Below are 18,939 nucleotides of genomic sequence, written 5' to 3'. Positions count from 1 at the left end.
AAGCACTGTGGGCAGCAGGGCCTGGGAGGGGATTCTGCCCCTCTGCTCTGCTCTGCTGAGAGCCCACCTGCAGTGCTGCATCAGCATCTTCCCCACATGAGAAGGAGTTCGACCTGTTAACCAGAGGACCCGGAAGATGATTCAAGGGGGGAGTAGCTCTCCTTTGAAGACAAGCTGAGACAGTTGCAGTTGTTCAGCCTGTTCAGCCTGGAGAAGAGAAGGCTCAAGGGACACCTTAGAGCACTACCTAAAGAGTCCTTGAGGGAAACTGAAGAAAGACTTCTAGCAATGTCATATTGTGATAGGACAAGGAGGAATGGCTTTAAACATAAAAAGGTTAGGTTTATATTTTATATTTAGATTTTAAGGGGAAATTACTTACTGTGAGCAGGGTGAGGCACTGGCACATGTTGCCCAGAGAAGCTGTGGATGCCCCATTCCTGGCAGTGTCCAAGGCCAGGTTGGATGGACAACCTGATCTGGTTGAAGGTCTCCATGACAGGAAAACTAGAACCAGGTCATCTTTAAGGTCTTTTCCAATGCAGGCTATTGCATGGTTCTATGTTTCCATGATTCTGTGATTTTATGATTTGCTTAGTGGTTGTCACTACTTAACAAGGCAATGATATAGTGTGTATAATTTATTTCCTTTTGTCTTTCAGTAGTTAAAACTAAAATGCAGAGTGGTCTGCTTCCCCATATTTCAACACATGAGAGAAAAGGTTTTTCTGTCTGTGGATTTAAGAAAGCTCAGAGTAATGAAGAGGAAATAAGGAAATGGCTTTCATGAAAATGTGAAATTAACCTCTTAAGTAAAATTATTTGGGTCTGTTCAATACTTAAATTGATAAATTTGTGAATTAAACAGAAGCTGATAATGCAAAATCTTCAGATCTTGAGGAGATATGTTTTAACAGGAGTCTAGCAAAGCATTCTCCATATCCCTGTTTGAGAATAGATATTTTTGAATATAGAAAAAGAATAATGACATTTGTGATTTGACTTCATCTTCGTTTTCTTTTCTTCTGGATACTGAAACAAATAGCTTATTTGGTGCCCTACATAAGCTGAAGGGGAAAGCAGAAAGTATTTCTGACTTGTATATGTCTGAAGCCATATTTACTCGGGCTGTGCTGTGAGGTATCTGAAGAGTCTTTAGAATGTAATCTCTCAGGGCAGAGTTGTGTTGTATTTGACTGCATTCACTTGCTGTACAACGTGATATACTCTTACAATCCTACATAAGATAACATCCAAGGAATTCACTTAGCAAGGAAATTAGACAGCTGAGTAGCTTGGCGCAGTGGGAAAGCTTCCACTTTCAAGGACACTGTCCTTAAAACCAGTCCTTATTAATGGGTGAACATCACAACACTTTGAGTTCATTTTAGTTTAGATAGCAATGGCAACTGAAGTAATTATGTCTACAAATATGAATTGGAAATATGGCAAAGCAGATTGTTAGATATTGTTAGATATCTGGTACTTTCTGTGCTTAAACCATTTTAGAAATTCAAGTCATTAATTATGACTTCACAGTGAAGGAAGACTTATGATTTTAGAAAAAAAGATGGGGAAAGTCTGGAAGAACCAATAGTGCAGTATAACTGCTAACGCTTAAGTGTGAAATGTTAAAGAAAATCTCATAAACTAAGATTTATTTTGGGGAATCATCTAGTACCTATTCAGATTATTTTCAGTTGAGGCCTAAATATTCTCAAAGATGCATTATCACATATCTTTGTACACTGAGTTAACAGGAGTATTTAATACCTGGTGTCCAGGCATTCTACTGAATGGAACATGGACACTTGCAATAGAATTTGCTGAGAAGGTTGAGATACTGAATGCCCTTCTTTGCATCAGTCTTCACTGCTCAGCCCACAGGTATTCCTGACTTAGGACACCAGCAGAAATTTCTGATTAAGGAAGGTTTTCCCTTGGTGGAACAGAATTGGGTTATAGACCATTTAGACAGAGTTAACAATCAGATGCCCGTGGGCCTGATGAGATGCATTTACAGTTGCTGAGGGAACTCAAGGATGTCATTGCTTGGTCACTCTCAATCATTTTCCAAAGGTCATGACAAGAGAGTTGCCTGAGTATTGAGTACTGGAAGAAAGCAAATACCATCCCAGTCTTCAAAACAGCCAAAAATGGGTATACCCAGGGAATTATAAGACAGGCAGCCTCACCTCAGTCCCAGGGAAACAGGTGGAACAGCTCATTCCAGCCTGCTTCAAAGGCCATCTTTAGAGCATGTGGACAAGGTAAGAAGGTAATAAGGAGTAATCAGCATGGATTCACTGAAGAGAAATCAAGCTTAACCAAATTGATGGCATTCCCTGATGCAGCCAGGCTCTTCCCAGTGATGGCAAGCAATAGGACAAGAAATAACAGGAGAAACTGATGCACAGGGAATTCCACCTGGATATGAGGAAGAATTTTTTTACTGTGCAGGTGACCATGTACTGGAACAGATGGGAGGTAATTATACTCATCTCTACTTGATGAAGCTGTTATACATCTTAATGCACACACTCAAAAAAAATGTCCATAATCCAAAACTTTCCCTGCCATTAGTCTACATACTCTAAGTACACTAGTAAGGCTGCAAGAGAGTGAATTCTTGACCGGTGGTGTGACCTGTGAAATACCTTTGAAATGTCCATCTCTATTCTAAAAAGAACACCAAAAACATTGCAGAAAGTGTTAGGTAAATGTTATGTTGTTTTAAAGTACTGGGTGATAATGAAGATGAAGCATTTTGTCCTGAAAGGAATCATCAAAACTGTATTATGTTTGCCTCTTTTTCTCCTGTGGGATGTTGCAAAAACTTAAGGTGCCCAGAAATTTAATTTTCTCCAGATGCTCTTAACAGAGATTCTGCAAGGACATGGTGTATTTCTTGTTATTTTCAATTTTGACATTCATATGTACCTTAAAAATGAGACAGTATGTGATTTCATGTCATGTGGCTGCTGATGGCAAGTGATATAATGTATTTTCTTTATTCAGGTCAGGATTTTTTGTACCAGAAGTAATGAAGACAGAAGTAAAGATCACCAGGGATTGGAAACTGTGTAGAGACCAACTGAGACAATCTCATTCTGGGAAAGAAAATAGTTTCCAAGAAGGGCTTATTTTATTGGCACTCTTAGTCCTTCAGAGGTGCAGAGAAAAAACTGTTTGTCTAGAGCTGTTTGAGAAGAGACAACCAATAGCTCTTGGTTTTCCATGATATATTATCTTTCTATTATATAAGCCTGGGAAAGAGAGACATTTATCTTTTGAGTTGCTCCTGGTTCCGTAATAAAGTCTAAATCATTTAAATGTTGTCTTTAACTGCTTGTAATGCAGAACCTCTATACAGTAAGTTAAGAAGCTGGAGATAGAATGCAGGAATCAATTCCTAAACTGTTGGTGTAAGTACCTGAAATAGTTATTCACAATTATCGATTGCATAAGCTCATTTTCACTATGTGTTCTCATTCTCTACCATTGGAGAATTTTCTGTTTCCAAGAGATTGAGATATTTCCTGGTAGAAGTACAGAAATAATTGAGAGGAAATTATTCTTGCAGTATCAGTGTTTACTCCTGGAGAAATTTGATACATTAATGGGTAGAAAGGTCTGTGATTTTGAGAGAAAAGAGGAAATCTAGTGAACTCACATCAAACTGTAGAAGCTAGACATCCACATTTTTGTCCTTTCCTAAGGTTTTGTTTGTTTGTTTGTTTTGTGTGTGGTTAGTGAACTTCAGCTGGTTAGAGAACGTCTCTGTGACTTCAGTAGCTCTTACTTATATAATAATCACATATTTAAAAGTCTTTCAATGTCACTTTCATCCTACACCAGGTAGTTTACACTGTGAAAATTACACCAAGAAGTAAGAAATTTTATGCATGTTCTGTCCAAAAATTTGTTTTTTCTGACTAATAGTTGAGTTTATTGCATTCCCAGAAGATCGTTCTTTTTCATCCTAATGCTTGCGTTTGGATTTATTTTCCCTTCCTGAATTCACTAATTGAATATCTTCCTCAGCCTAGGAAATCTCCAAGTAGTGTATATTAGCTGGAGCCCCTCGTCTCCCACTTGAAAAATTTGCTCCACACACAGGGCTGTGCATGCAGGCTTTCGGATCTGTGAACCTTGTTACTTGCAAGGAAGGAAATCAAAGCATGGACAAATTTCGTATTCCTTGCCAGCTGCATTTTTGTGTTTTGTTTCAATTTGATATGAATGTTATCTAATCACAACTCTTTTTCTCCCTGAATTTGTTTCCTTCCTTTCAGGAATCTACACATATTGTACCTTCAGGGACCTATTTGTGTTTTTCCTGATTCACTATGAATCTGAAAGAAATTCATTACAGTCAGTAGTGGAATACATATACAAACCAACTGAGTCAGAAAACAGTAGTAGATTTCTTCCTGATTTGAACACATATTTAGTGAATATTGTTACTTGGAAATAAGTTTGCTTTGTAGAATTTTTCTTTTATTTACTGTGACTAATTAAAATAAGGCTTTTCTATTGCTATGAAAGGCTGGAATAATTTCAATAAGTATTAAGTCTGGTTTTTTAAGTGAGAAATATTCTATGATCACACTGTGCATGACAGCCTTTCTTCACTCCTTGTAGGTTTTCAACCCATTGACATGCGTCAGCCAAAGTTACAGAGGAGAGAGATGTCAAAGGTAATTAAGTTCTGGCAGGTTTTTTGATAAAATTATTTCAAGTGTATAGAAGAAGGAAAAGGAAGTGACAAGAAAGTATTGAACAAAAGAGGCATATTTTGTTAGTTTTTGTTGCCTAGGCCTATTCCTCTGATTTAACCTTCGAAAAAATTATAGACATTGATTTGTGTCTTCACTAAACTTGGTTGCATTTTCTCAGAGTATACTGTAAGAAAGCCAGAAGCTATGTAGAGGATTAGCTGGATAAATTCTGTAACTAAAAATTAGTCTCTATTCCAGGGTTAGATAATTAGAATAATGCATTCAGGAAAAGACAATTTCTGTTATGGATATATACTAATATGTTTTAAGGGGATGAAAATTCAGTTTCATTCATTTTTTAAAGCACTGCTAGAAAACAAAGAAAAATAATCCTGTTAATTTTTCATGTCGTTGACTAAACAATGGTACATTATTGCATCGCTTACTATATACTGTTATTCCTATGCTGTTATTTTTTGCTAGGTTTTGAAACAGCATGGATTGAAATTTGTATTACTGCTGAAATTTGCTAGGGCCAGTCTAACTGGCCAGTCTAACAAAAGTAGGAATAAGGAATATCAGAATGTATTTACTTTTTAACATGTCTTTCTTCTTCTGATTTTCTGGAAGCCATCCTAAACAGCAAATTCTAAAAGAATACAAGTTATCTCTCTAGAAAGCTTTAATACAAACAGGATATAGACATACGAAATAGATTCTTTTTATTATTGTCTAATACAAGTGATCAAATTCAATTACAGATATTGGCATCACAGACACAAATATTCCTGAATAGAACCTTCTCAAATAGTTGACATCTTCTTCATATATCACTGCTTAAAATTGCTGGAATGGGCTCAACTGGAATCAGAGAACAGACTATCTGAGGATGTCAGAGAGATTTGTGAGAGTATGAAGCAAATTCCTCAAATATTTAGGCACAATCTGAATAGTTAATATTAATGTGAAATAGCATGTGTGGTATATTGTGACCTTTCAATAAAATCATACATTTTTTTCTCTCCTTGTGGAAGCTGCGTGCTCTTGAAAAAAGATGTAGCATTACCAGATGAATGACATCTATCAGATTCTGCACCTGGGATGGGGCAACCCTGGTTGTATGGACAGACTGGGAAATGAGATGTTGGAAAGGGACCTGGGGGTCCTGGTCAGTGGCAAGTTGAACATGAGCCAGCAGTGCCCTGGTGGCCAGGAGGGCCAACCCTGTCCTGGGGTGCATCAGGCACAACATCACCAGCCGGGCAAGGGAGGGGATTGTCCTGCTCTGCTCTGAGCTGGGGCAGCCTCACCTTGGGGGCTGGTTTGGGTACCACAATATGAGGAAGACATGAAATTGTTAAGAGAGCATTTAAAGGAGGCCAATGAGGATGGTGAAGAGTATTGAGGGGAAGCTGTATGGGAAGTGGCTGAGGTCACTTGGTCTGTTCAGCCTGGAGGAGACTGAGGGGAGACCTCATTGTTGTTACCACTTCTTCAGGAGGGGAAGAGGAGCAGGTACTGATCTCTTCTCTGTTCTGAGCATTGAATAGCCTGAAGTTGTGAGGGGAGGTTTAGGCTTCCTATTAGGAATTTCCCCAGAGGGTGGTTGGGCACTGGAACAGGTCTCCAGGGAAATGGTCACAATCCAGCCTGACAGAGCTCAGGAAGTGTTCAGACCATGTCATCAGGCTCATGGTGTAACTCTTCAGGGTCTCCTTTGCAGGACCAGGAGCCGGACTTCAATGATCCTTGTGGGTCCCTTCTGACTCAGGATATTCTATATTTTGTCCATTTTTCTGATAATTTGCCAAGTTTCTTGCTTCTGAAGAAGAAATCATCTTTTTAAAAATATGACTAACTTAGCAGTGTTAAAATAGAATTAACTGATGTTCAGTCAGAGTTATACTTGATATCTCCACATTTCCACTACTGCAAAAACACAGCAGCAGCAGAGTAAAAACTAACCTAATTCAAGCAGAATGCCAGTGTTTGGCATTGATCAATGATAGGAAACATATTTTTTGTGCTTTTTCAGTACTATTCCATGTAGTGCTGACTAAACTAGTGCGGTGGGCCAACCTTCACTGGACACTGGGTGGCCACCAAGCCTCTCTACCATTCCACAGCTGAACAGGGGAGGGAAAATCAGATGGAAAAAAACTCGTAAGTTGAGATATAGCAGTTTATTAAAACAAAAGTGGTGTTTGCATGCACATAAGCAAAGTGAAATAAATAATTATTTTTCATTTGCCATTAGCAAGTGATGTTCAGTGTTCAGCTTCTTCCCAGGAAGCAGGGCTCAAGCATCAGTAGAGGTTAGTTATTAGTTTTATAAGTGAGTGATGTCACATGGTATGGAGAGTCCATTTGGTCAGTTAGACATAACTCCCAGGACCATCCCCAGCCTGCTGATGGGGTAAATGCTGGGAGACATGGCTGATGCTGTGCTGTCTTTTTGCACCTTCCATTCAAGTAGTTGTAAAGAGTAATAAGGTCTCACCTGAGCCTCCCCAGGCTAAACAACCCTAGGTTCTTCAGCTGTTCCTCACAGGATTTGTGTGTCAGACTCTTCCCCAGCTCTGCTGCCCTTCTCTGGACACTCTGTACCCCCTCAATGTCTGTCCTGCATTGAGGGTCTATCCTGCAGGATTTGAGGTGTGGCCTTGCCAGTGCCAAGTACAGGGGGAGAATCCCTCATCTGCTGCTGCTGGCTACACTATTGCTGATAAAGCCCAGGGTGCCACTGGACTTCCCGGCTACTTGGGCTCACAATTCATTCACAGTCAACAAGCTCTCCCAGGTCCTTTTCCTCTGGACAGCTTCCCAGCCACTCTGCCTCCAACCTTTAGTACTGCTTGGGGTTCTATTTAATACTTAATTTCCTAGGAAATAGGATAGAGGTGCAAGAAATCAAATGGGAAACAATTTGTTTCCAAGCATGGAGATTCAAACGCTCCAAAAGAGAAGCTTTACTGAAATAATAGCATTATATGTAACAGCTGGAGATAAAATTTATTAATATATCTTAAAAATATATATTTTTCACTTGCAGTATTACCCAGTTTTTGTCTGACAAAGATTAATTTTTACTATGAGTTATATTTAATATTATACTCATTCACCTAGCATTTATGCCTCTTTCTTGTCACTTCCACAAAACAAGGGAAAGCTGTTTCACCCAGTGGTATTACTGATTGAAGTGAAAAAGAAATATTCAATCCTCCTCCTGATTATTATGTTTCCTTTTTATAACACTTTTTGATGAAAGCAAATTAACAACTGGACCTTGCAGTAGTGCCTCTTCTTCATCATCAATTGCCCTTTTATTGCAGAATTAAATTTGATTCTCATTGGAGAGTACTGTAACATTCTTTAAAAAAACTAATACATTTTCAGTGTTCAGTTGAAGTTAGATGAAGGTTTTGAGTTTATTTGCCAAATGATTTTGCTGCTGTCTTTATTATACATGATCAGTTTTCTTTCCAGGACTATAGGTTTTGCAGTTTTTGGTTTGGCTTGATTTCTAATGTGTTTTTTAATTTTAATGGGACAAGTATATCTTCCTACTTCTGTGTATTCAAAGCTATTTACCCTTATTTTATCATCTGTATTCTTTTCTCTACCAGCACCATGTAATGGAAAAATAAAGGTTAAAAAAAAAATAATCAGCCTGAAGTAAGGCAATTTTGGCATGGATATTTAGAATATAAAAATTTTATAGCATGTTGAATGTAAGTCTTGCTGTTACTGCTTATACTAAATTTTCAGAGAGCAGAGAGGGCAACGTTTACAGAGAACATGCAGTATGTATTTCTACTAAGAGTGAATTCTGGAATTAATTTGTGACTTGCATTTCATCAAAAATTTCCGCCTTGAAGTGACATTAACATGTGCTTTCATTGTTTTGTATTTTCCCACCTTGTTCCTTGGTTTGTTCTCTAATGATTATAGATTTGCTTTGAGCTCTTTCTGTTCTTTCTGTAGAGCAGCTACTGCTCATCTGCTTACAGTGTTACGTATTTCCATCATGTCCCTTGGGCTAACTTACTAGTGGTGAGACTTCCAGAAAACTCCAACCTTGATGTAAATTTTCAGGATATTTTAACTCTTTTCATGATACACAGTTGGAAATGCCAAAAATTATTTCTTAAAATGTAAATTTATGTTATTACTAGGTGCTGACAAGATTTAATAACCCTTTTCTAGACTTCTTAGTTTTGAGATTATACAGCAAAATAGCAAAAAATCTTGTGAGCCTTGTGGAACAACTTATCTCACTCAGTTACCCCTTAGAGTATTTAACAAGAAAGAGAAAAGGGGACATTTAAGCATTTTATCAGACTAGCTTAAAGAGCTATAGCTACTGTAATAGTTAGAGCTATAGATTCAAAGTCCACCTACTTGCAATGATCTTCAAAAACTCATCAATGGGAGAGATGTAACACAATGTAAAAAAAAGAAAGTAGTGGTTAGCAGAACTGGACCTTAGATACTGGAGGAGCTATGAATAAAGATTGGGCACTTACTCAATTTTCCAATGATTTAGAGATTTTCAGTTCTGTTGCAATTATTTGTCTCGACCATGAATGCATTACAGAAAATCTGTAACTTAGCTATAGCTTATATCAAAGCTTGATAATCAATTCTATTTAAAACTAGATCAAAAGAATAAATTTTAAATTATAACCCTATTTTACACTGATATTTTCTGCATGCCAGATTTTCTAGAAAAATAATTTATTTCAATCATTACAGCAGTCAAGCTGAAACAGCTGTCATTGCACTGGTCTTACTTACAATGAATGTTTCCTGTTAGCCGTAAATTATCACACACACCCACAAACACAAGCACACGAGCACTCAAATAAAACACCTGCCTCTTGGTTAAAATGCTGTTATGCCCCAGAATAAAAAAAACTAGGACTCTACTGCTATACGGTTTGAAGGACTTTCTGCTGCTTCTAAGGACATCTTAGACTGTGTTTGATGTTAATCCACTCTTTCATCAGATCCTGGCTGGATTATTTGTTGTAAGCTGTCTCCTAGTGTTATGCATACTCATCCTGAAGACTGCATTTTAAGAAACAGGAAAATTCCTGCATCTTGCTTTCAAGTCATATTATCCACTATAATCCACACCACAAGCATTTTCTATCAGTAACATGCCTGTTTACTGAGAATGAGGAAGATATACCCATTATACTATAATCACTTGATGCTTTAAGTAATTTTTCAATTCATTGTAGGACTTGTCTTTTCTTTTAATTATACCATGAGCTTAGCTGTCTGTGTCAACCTCCTTTTGTTATACTCTGGCAAATTGATGATTAATCCTGATGTTACATGGCACTTGGTCCCATAAGACAAATGAGGTTTGCAAATGTAGATGCTTACGAAATAATTCTTTTCACAAGACCCTCATTACAAAGCTGGTTTTGCAGCTACAATTACATGAAACCCCCTTAGATGTGCAAAGTTTTAGTATGGAATGAAGCCAGAGTCAATCCCAGACAAAATGCTGTGATGTGTCTTTTCATGACAGTACCCTTTAGTTTCTCTGCAAAAGGATGTCTGGTCTGTGTCTTCAGTAAATTGAAGTAACAGTAATTCATAATCAAAATTATTCTGCACATCTTTCCCCTGGTAAAATTGAAAATTTAGAGAAACTGTACTGTCAGAACACAGGACCTCTAACCTTTCTAACAGTGCTGATATGAGAGATATTTTTGTTATTGCTGATCAGGTTTTACACAGAGCCAGGGCCTTTTCTGCTTTCCATACCACCACACTGGCGAGGAAGTTGGGAGGCTGGGAGGAGACACAGGCAGGACAGGTGGTCCCAACTCACCAAAGGGGTGGTCCAAACCATATGACACCATGATCAATATATAAACCTGAGAGGAAAAGGAGGAAGGGGTAGTTGCTTGGAGTGATGACATTTATCTTCCCAGGTCACTGTAACATGGAACCTTGCACTTCTGGGGATGGCTGAACCCCTGTCTGCCCACAGGAAGCAGAGAATTAATTCCTTGTTTTGCTTTGCTTGTGTGCATGGCTTTTGCTCTTTCTATTAATCTGTTTTTATCTCAACCCATAAGTTTTCTACCTCTTACCTTTCCAATTCCCTCCCCAGTCCTATTGGTGGGTGGGTGGGTGAGTGAGTGAGTGAGTGAGTGAGTGAGTGAGTGAGTGAGTGAGTGAGTGGCTGTGAGGTGCACACCTCTTACATAAATTAGATATTTCACACCATTTTGTGCACACATGCACAGCCAGCCCTTCGAGACCCTTATCCAGGAGGTAAGTTGTTGGCAGAGGGGATGGATTGAGCAGGAGTCTCAAGGCAGAAAAATGAGCTGGGTCAGCACAGTGCCGCACCAGCTCTGCAGGACAATCTCTTCTAATCACAACTGTCCTGTTACAACAGTCAGAAGGCTTGAAAAACAACATGGTTATGCCTGGTCCTCCACAGACCCAGGAATTCACTGCCTCAGACCCAAACCAGATCTCTATGCAGCACTACCATTTGTGTTCTCAGTAAGAGGTAGGGAAGAAAGTTTATTTCATTTTTACATTGGATATAAGTTTAAAAGTTTTGATGATATCTATCAGTGTACTGGGAAAAGTGTAGGCCAATTGAATTAACTGTAACTGATTTATATTCCACCCACTAAATAATTTATTACAATATTATAATGAATTTTAGAACAAATCTTTTCCTGATCACTAAAAGTATTGGCAAACATTAATATATACCAGTTTAACAGTTGCAGAAGACAATGCTTCCAATCGTGGAATGGTTTGGTTTGGAAGAGACCTTTAAAGATCCTCTAGTCCAACATCCTGCTATAGGGGCACTTTCCACAAGACCACATTACTCATCCAACATGACCTTAAACACTTCCAGCCATAGGGCATCCACAGATTCTCTAGGCAACCTCTTCCAATGTCTCACCATCCGCAACATAAAAAATTTCTCCCTTTTGTCCAAACTAAATCTACCCAGTTTCGTGTAAAACCATTGTTCCTTGTCCTTCCTCTACAGGCCCCAGTAAAAAGTCTGTATCTGTTTGCTGGACTCATTCCAACAGGTCTTTCTTGTACTGGGGACTCCAAAGCTGTATGGAGCATACCCATACCCATCCTGAGTGGGATCTCAATAGATCTTGCTCAGCCTGTTGGTCATGTTGGTCAGTTGGATGTAGTTGGCTTTCTGAGCTGCAAGCACAAGTTCCTGGTTCATATTTAGTCTGTCATCCACCAGTAACCTCAGTAGTCTTCTCCTCAGGGCTGTTCTCACTGCATTTTGTCCTCCTGTCTATACTGATGTTGAGGATTGCCTCAACCCAGGTGCAGGACCTTGTACTTGGCATCATTGACACTTAAGAGGTTCAAGCATTCCAAAGCAGTCATCTACTTGAAACTTAAATGCATTCAAGGATTGAAAGTTTGATTTCTCCTAGGTTCCTTTGTGATGATGCTCAGTCTCATTGATGGGAAGATTATAATAAGAGAAAGGGAAATGTGTTGCACTGTGTGCCAATAGCAAACAATTCTTGCAGTAGTGTAATAATTTAATTGATTAGATGATGAAAGAAGTGGTAGTGAATAAACTGACATTGCTGGAAGGACAAGTTGAGGCAGTCAAGGAATTCTGAGGAGATTCAGGAAGTCAGACTAAGATGGGGGAAACATCTTAAAACTGAAAGAAAGTAGGTTTAGACTAGATATAAGAAAGAAATTGCTGAGTAGTTTGTACAGCTCCTATCCCTGGGTCTTTAAGGCCAGACTGGAGGATGTCTGAGCAACCTGGTCTAGTGGAAGGTGTTCTTGCTTGTGGTAGTGGTGTTGAAACTAACACAGCTTTAAAATCCCAAACATTTTTTATGACTCTATGAATTCAAGAATTTGAACAAGCAAGTAAGACTTACAACAAGCAGGACTTAAAGAAGTTAATCATAGAATTGTTTCATTTTGAAAAAACCCTTAAGATCATCATGTCCAACCATTAACCTAACACAACCAAGTCTACCACTAAACCATGTCTCAAGGTGCCACTTCTGCACAGCATTCAAACACTTGCAGGGATGGTGACTCAACCACTTCTTGGGGTAGCCTCTGCTCTGAAAACATTTTCAGTCAAGAACGTTTTCCTTATATTCAATATTAATCTCCCCTGGTGGAAATGAAGGCAGTTTTGTCTCATCCTATCACGTGCTACTTGGAAGAAGAGGCCAATCCCCACCTCACTACAGCCTCCATTCAAAGGGATGTAGAGTGCAATTAGGAGGATATCCCCTGAGACTCCTTTCCTCCAGCCTAGACAGCCCTAGCTTCCTCAGCTGCTCCTCACAAAATTTGTGCTCCAGACCCTTTTACTGCTCTGTTCCCTTTCTCTGGAAATGCTCAGAGTCCTCCCTGCAGTGAGTGAGGGGCCCAAAACTGAACACAGGATTCAAGGTGTGGCCTCCACAGTTTTGAGTACAGGGGACAATCCCACTCCTGGCCCTGTCATCCACGCTGTTTCTGATACAGGCCAGAATGTCATGCAGAAGGACCTGTTAGTGGTATACAGCAAATTTTAAGCAGGAGAGATGAACCCAACTAATTTTAGGCTTTCTAAACATACTGGAACCAGTTCTGAGATTGACAGAACTTGTACATAACTGAATTTCCCTTGAGGAAAATAGTGAAAAACAGCTGTACAAAATATATTGACAACAAGCAGGCGGGTCAGACGGTTCAGCTACATGAAATGTTTTGCATATAAATAAGAATGAATGTGTATAAATAAGAATGGAGATAAGTTTCTCCCCCAGTTTTCAAATTATTTAGTTGATGGGGAGGGGAGGGTGGAGGGGGAAGCTTTATTCTGATAACAGAAAAATTACATTTCTATTTCTGCCAAGGCTGAGAAATGGTAGGGTTAAATTTCAGCAAGAAATATTTAGATTATGCACTTATGGTAAAATTTAACTCAGAAGAGTTACACATAGGCAATCTGCTCCTCTGTGTCAAGCATTATCATTCTTGTCATATGTTTGTCTGCATTTTCCTTAAATAACTTTGCATTGAAGAAGGATGTCATTTAACAGTCTACTGTACCCTCATTTTCTAAGAAATCAGCCACAATCAGTAATCAGTTTTATTTTGAATTTTATTGAATCTTTTGCTACTTACAGAAGAAATATCAACAATAGTTTGTTACATTACAGAAGAGGAGGAATTCTCTTTTTCTTAAGAGAAAACTTTTCTGAGAAGTGGTTATACCGTAAGTATTTTTTGTTCTGAAGCCCAAATATGAGGATGTGAGGCAGGAAGGGAAGAATACATTGATGTCCTCGCTTTTCCATTAAAGGAAAAGGGAGAGAGAAATTGCTGCGTAAATAAAGAAAGGTTTGTGCTACAACCGTGGTGTAGAATTTGGAATACACCTTCTATCTTTTGTTCTATTCCTCCTGGGACTTCTACCCTTGTCAGGGTTTTGGATGATCTAACGTTGACGTCTAGTGGCGGGAAGGTAGATTGCAGAGAAGGATCTTGCCCTCCTCACACACATACATTTTATCAAGGCACAGGAATATCACCCTAAAATTTAAACCCAGCCATTAAAACCGTAAGACTTGTGGAGCTAAGCAGAGTAATGTTGAGAATAACTGCATAGTCAGATGAAAAACTAAATGCCTCATCTTTTATATTCAAATATTTGAGTCTGAAGCATTCTTATTTGCAGTGTTTCTCTTTAGTGTGTGGTATAGACTGCATAGATGAGGAGACTGGGGATAGAGTACTGTTGGTAAACATTACAACTAGACTGATATTTGAATTTATCTTCAAATCTTAATCCATATGTTTATTTTGGGGTAATAGCAAAGATTATTCAAACAAAAGTTAAAGGTTTTTATTATTTTATGTCAGCAACAACTAAGCTAAAGCCAGGCACAACTGAATTTCTATTTAGCTGCTTCTGTGGAAACACTTCAGTGATTGCTGGTTACTACTTCATGTTTGAGTCTGTGTGATTCATTAATCACACAGATGCCTTAATCTTGTTTCTGTTGGGCGTATTACCTTTGCAGTTATTTCATTAACCTTGGTCATATTATGTTCCTCATTTGTGCCAACTTGTCAAGATATTCTTGGAGTACTAGTACCAACTGCAGGAATTTTTGAGTGTCCTTTTTATTTAGAAAACATTTTGTTCAGGTAAGAAGACCTGCCAAATTATTCAGGATACAACTGTGAAAGTAATTGCTACAGCTTTCCTTCTATGGTCCTTTTAGCCGTCACATTCAATGAATGTTGGATGTATGTATTTCTGCTCCTTTTACCCTTCAGACTCTTCGGAGTTAACACAGTAAGTTCAAAACATTGCTTTAGAAGATTTACATTACATTAAATGAAAAAAGATCCCAATTCAAGCAGCCCAATTACTGTGTATGCTGAACTATTATTTAGTTAAGTTTGGGATGGAGGAGAGGGTGGTGCAGAGGCAAGGTATTTGAAGCAACCTGAGTGCTCCTAGTAGAATGCAGTTAAATTCCATTTAGAGCTAACAGTTTCTGTCTCCTACTATAGCTCTTTGGAAGAGTGGGCTCTAGTAGACATGTTAAAGCCTTGAAGTATGTTTACAGCTTCTAGTTAGATAAAGTTATGGAAGCAAGCTGGAGACACTGAAAGAAGGAGGAGAGGAAACAAAAAGCAAAGGGTCACAACAGTAGATGTGAGTTCTATTCTTCCTGCCATATAATAAAAATAATTAAAACAAAAATTATATTCAGTGGACTTGAGAAAAAGTCAAAGTTATAAAAGTAGCCTGAATAACTTTCCTTAACAAATGTTACCGATGCTTTACATCACCAAAAAGATTAGGTATCCTGTTGCATAATACAGGATTATATTCTCTAAGACATTCTCCATCAAGTTTCAACATACACCAGGGGAGTCTCAGGAACAGGCTGCCCATGAATGTGGTGGGTAGAGTCACGATCCTGGAGGTGTTCCAAGAAACAACTGTGGTGGCATGCTCTAGTTGACAAGGTGATCAATAAAAGGTTGGATTTCATGATCTTGGAGGTCTTTTCTAACCTAAATGATTCTGTGTTTAATCCTACTATCAGAAATTAAAGATGTTATATTAATTTATTTGCTATACAGAAAACACATGTTCCCTTCTTGGCCAAAGAGAATCCTATTTACTCTGTGTGGTCTAGAAAATTTAATTTCTCTCATGGTCATGGTTCATTTCTCTCATGACAAACTATGACAGAGTAGCAAACCATTAATATATGCTGATAATTTCAGTAGACCTTTGGAAAAAATTACTTTGATTTGTAAGGTTAACTTTGAAAAATGCATACCCACACATTTCAGAAATCACTGTTGCAAACAACTTCTTTTCCACTAACATACGAATGAAAAAAACTGAAATGGACATAAGTCTTTATGGTAATTTGATATTTAAATACTGTATTAACTTGTTTTAACACTGTCCATATTTTTCTTCCATAACCATAGCTTTTAACTGTTCAAAACCACAAATTGTGCTTTGGACTATGATTTAAAAAGCTGTCACAAACTTAATTTTGGAGCTGTATGAGGTTCAGAATCCAGACCAGAAGATAATCTTTCCCACTTGTGCCTCACACAGAAAACACTCGTTTTGTCTTTGCTGTTGCCAAGGCCACTAAACCTGAGGGAGTTTGACCTGTTTTAAAAAAAAAAAACATGATTGTAGCCACAAAGTGTGGCTTGCTCCTAATACAGCCTGCGTTGATTAAAAAGAATGTGTCTTTTAAAATATCATTAATGGAAATGGAAGGGGGATTTATATTCACTGAAGAAATATGGATTAAAGAATTTTTAAAAATTTGTTTTAAAGCTTACTTAAATTGTATATTTAAAATAATGTGTTCTTATTTCTCATCTGATTTTTTGCCTGTGAGTTATTTTTTTGACAGCTATAAGAATCAGGTGTATTTAAAAGAATGTACATAGCTACATTGCTGTCCAGTTGGTATTTTCTTAAGATTTCTTTTTTAAATTTAGCATTTACAATGATAGCTTATAAAATGTGGAAGAGTATTGCATTAAAAATAACAAGTTAGGGGTTTTTTTGAGTGCTAGACATTTTTATATTCTTGTTTTGAGCAATGTAGTTGAAAGACTAGGGTAAGTCTATTACACTTTATAGAAGTAGCTTTGTAGTCTTGATAGACCAAGTCTTTGGATGTTCTAATAGTAATTACAAAATATTAATTACAGGTGATTCTTGCATATGGCTACCTTTTTGTTCAAATGCTTTACAATAACACTTTCCTCAAAGAGCAAGGCACTTAAAAAATGTTCTTAGCATTCACTGCCATGGGAGCTGAAAGATTATCCTGTGATCAACTAGGCCACAAATTCCTCCAAGTCACTAACATAACTTGCTTTTTACACTTTGTATTTCCTCAGCCATTAAGCTTCATGGATAGTTTTCCCTGGCTTAGAGAGCAGTAAAAGTCGACCTTTAGATGATTTCCAGCCATTTTCCTACCTCCTACACTTTCTGCCCAGCTCCAAACCCCTCCACTAAAGATGGCAACACCACTAACAGTGTCAGTTCTCCTTCACTGGGTCAAAAATTCTCAGACAAAATAATAAAGACATGAAGGCAGTTTTGAAAGCTGTTCTTACCATGCAAAACTCATGGAGGCTACTGGGACTTGATCAGCTTGCCCAGCAACAATGGTGAGTACAGTATGTTAGTAAAACAGCCTCATAATAGTGGTAATTAGCCTCAAAAGATGTGCTGAGGTTCTCCTATACTCAAGTACAAGAAAATGCCATTTTTCTAAGGGAAAATAATATAGCAATAGTTTTTACTATCAGCACAAAATAGCGATTTCTGTGCAGCACAGAAAAGTTCTACTGACTTTTCAGTTTGAGTACTGCTTTTGTGTATGCCACCAGGTGACAGCTGTCACTGCTCAGTCCTGGGAAAAGCACATCTTGACCTTTCCCTGCTCGTAAAAGATGTTTGCAGTTTCACATATTAAACAATACAGATCCCTTTTTCCCCAGCAGTACAGAAAATGTAGTGTTTCCAAAAGAAAAGCATCTGTAATGTTTGACTCATCTGCTTTTTCTCTAGTGTTGGGAAAGCAGGAGAAGCCCCTTGTTAACAATGTTTTATGTTTTGAAGGAAGTGAAGGACACTGACCTATAACACTGCGTCCATACTAGTGAATGGCAGTTCTCTATGCTGAGGGAACAGTGAAGAACACCCTGGGATGAGGTACAGGACACAGAGCCACTTGCTGAATCAGGCAGCCAAGGGTGGGTGGTAGAAAGCACTGAATACAATAGTCCATCTGTGTGAATATCACCCGTGTTCCCAACATGTCATTTGAATCCTCCTATAGAAGTACTGATGTCCCACTAAGTCTTCAAACATACTGTCCTAAATTAACCATTGTTGCTCAGAGAATATTTCAAAAGCATTTATTTGATCATAAGATCTATAGATAATAGAGTTTTATTTTAAAAATTCCAGTCACATGGAAAGACATAAAATACTTTTCTAGGGTAGCAGATCTATTAGAAGAAAGCATATGAAATGCCCAAATTCCTGCACTGCTTGATCCATTTTTGAGTCCCCTGGAGCTTCCAGAAAAATATGTTTAAACTTTCAGAGGTTTCCTCTGAGAGTCAAGATTTGCTGTTTATGTGACTAGGACACTTGCACCACAAGTGCAGGAGCCTGGCTTTGCTGGAGTATGAGTTTTGCAGATGGTGAGACTTCTACCATTGCAGGACATGAGCACAATACCATGAACACAATATTGCTTTATTGTCACACATCACAACTATCAAAAACATAGATGAAGGCACTTACCAAGAAAAACCTCTACAGACGGTTCTCAATCTCCTTGATGCAACAAGGAGTAAACCTGCACAAAGACAAAACAAACAAACAAACAAACAAAACAAAACAAAAAACAAGCAAACAAAAAACACCACAAAAAAACCACTTGAAGACATCCAGCAAAAAGAGAATTCCATTTTTTTTTTTTTTGCTTATTAGTGTCCTGCTTCATGCCTGTTCTGGCAGTCACATAATTCAGCCTTTGATGTACTATGCCAAGTTAAAAAAAACCAAAAAAAACCCCCCAAAAAACCCAAAAACAAACAAAAAACAACACCAAAAAACCCCAAACTTAAGACATTATTTTACTTC

This window comes from Zosterops lateralis, assembly GCF_965231275.1.
Source record: "Zosterops lateralis genome assembly, chromosome: Z".
Classification (NCBI taxonomy): domain Eukaryota; kingdom Metazoa; phylum Chordata; class Aves; order Passeriformes; family Zosteropidae; genus Zosterops; species Zosterops lateralis.
Note: the sequence above shows the minus strand (reverse complement) of the source record.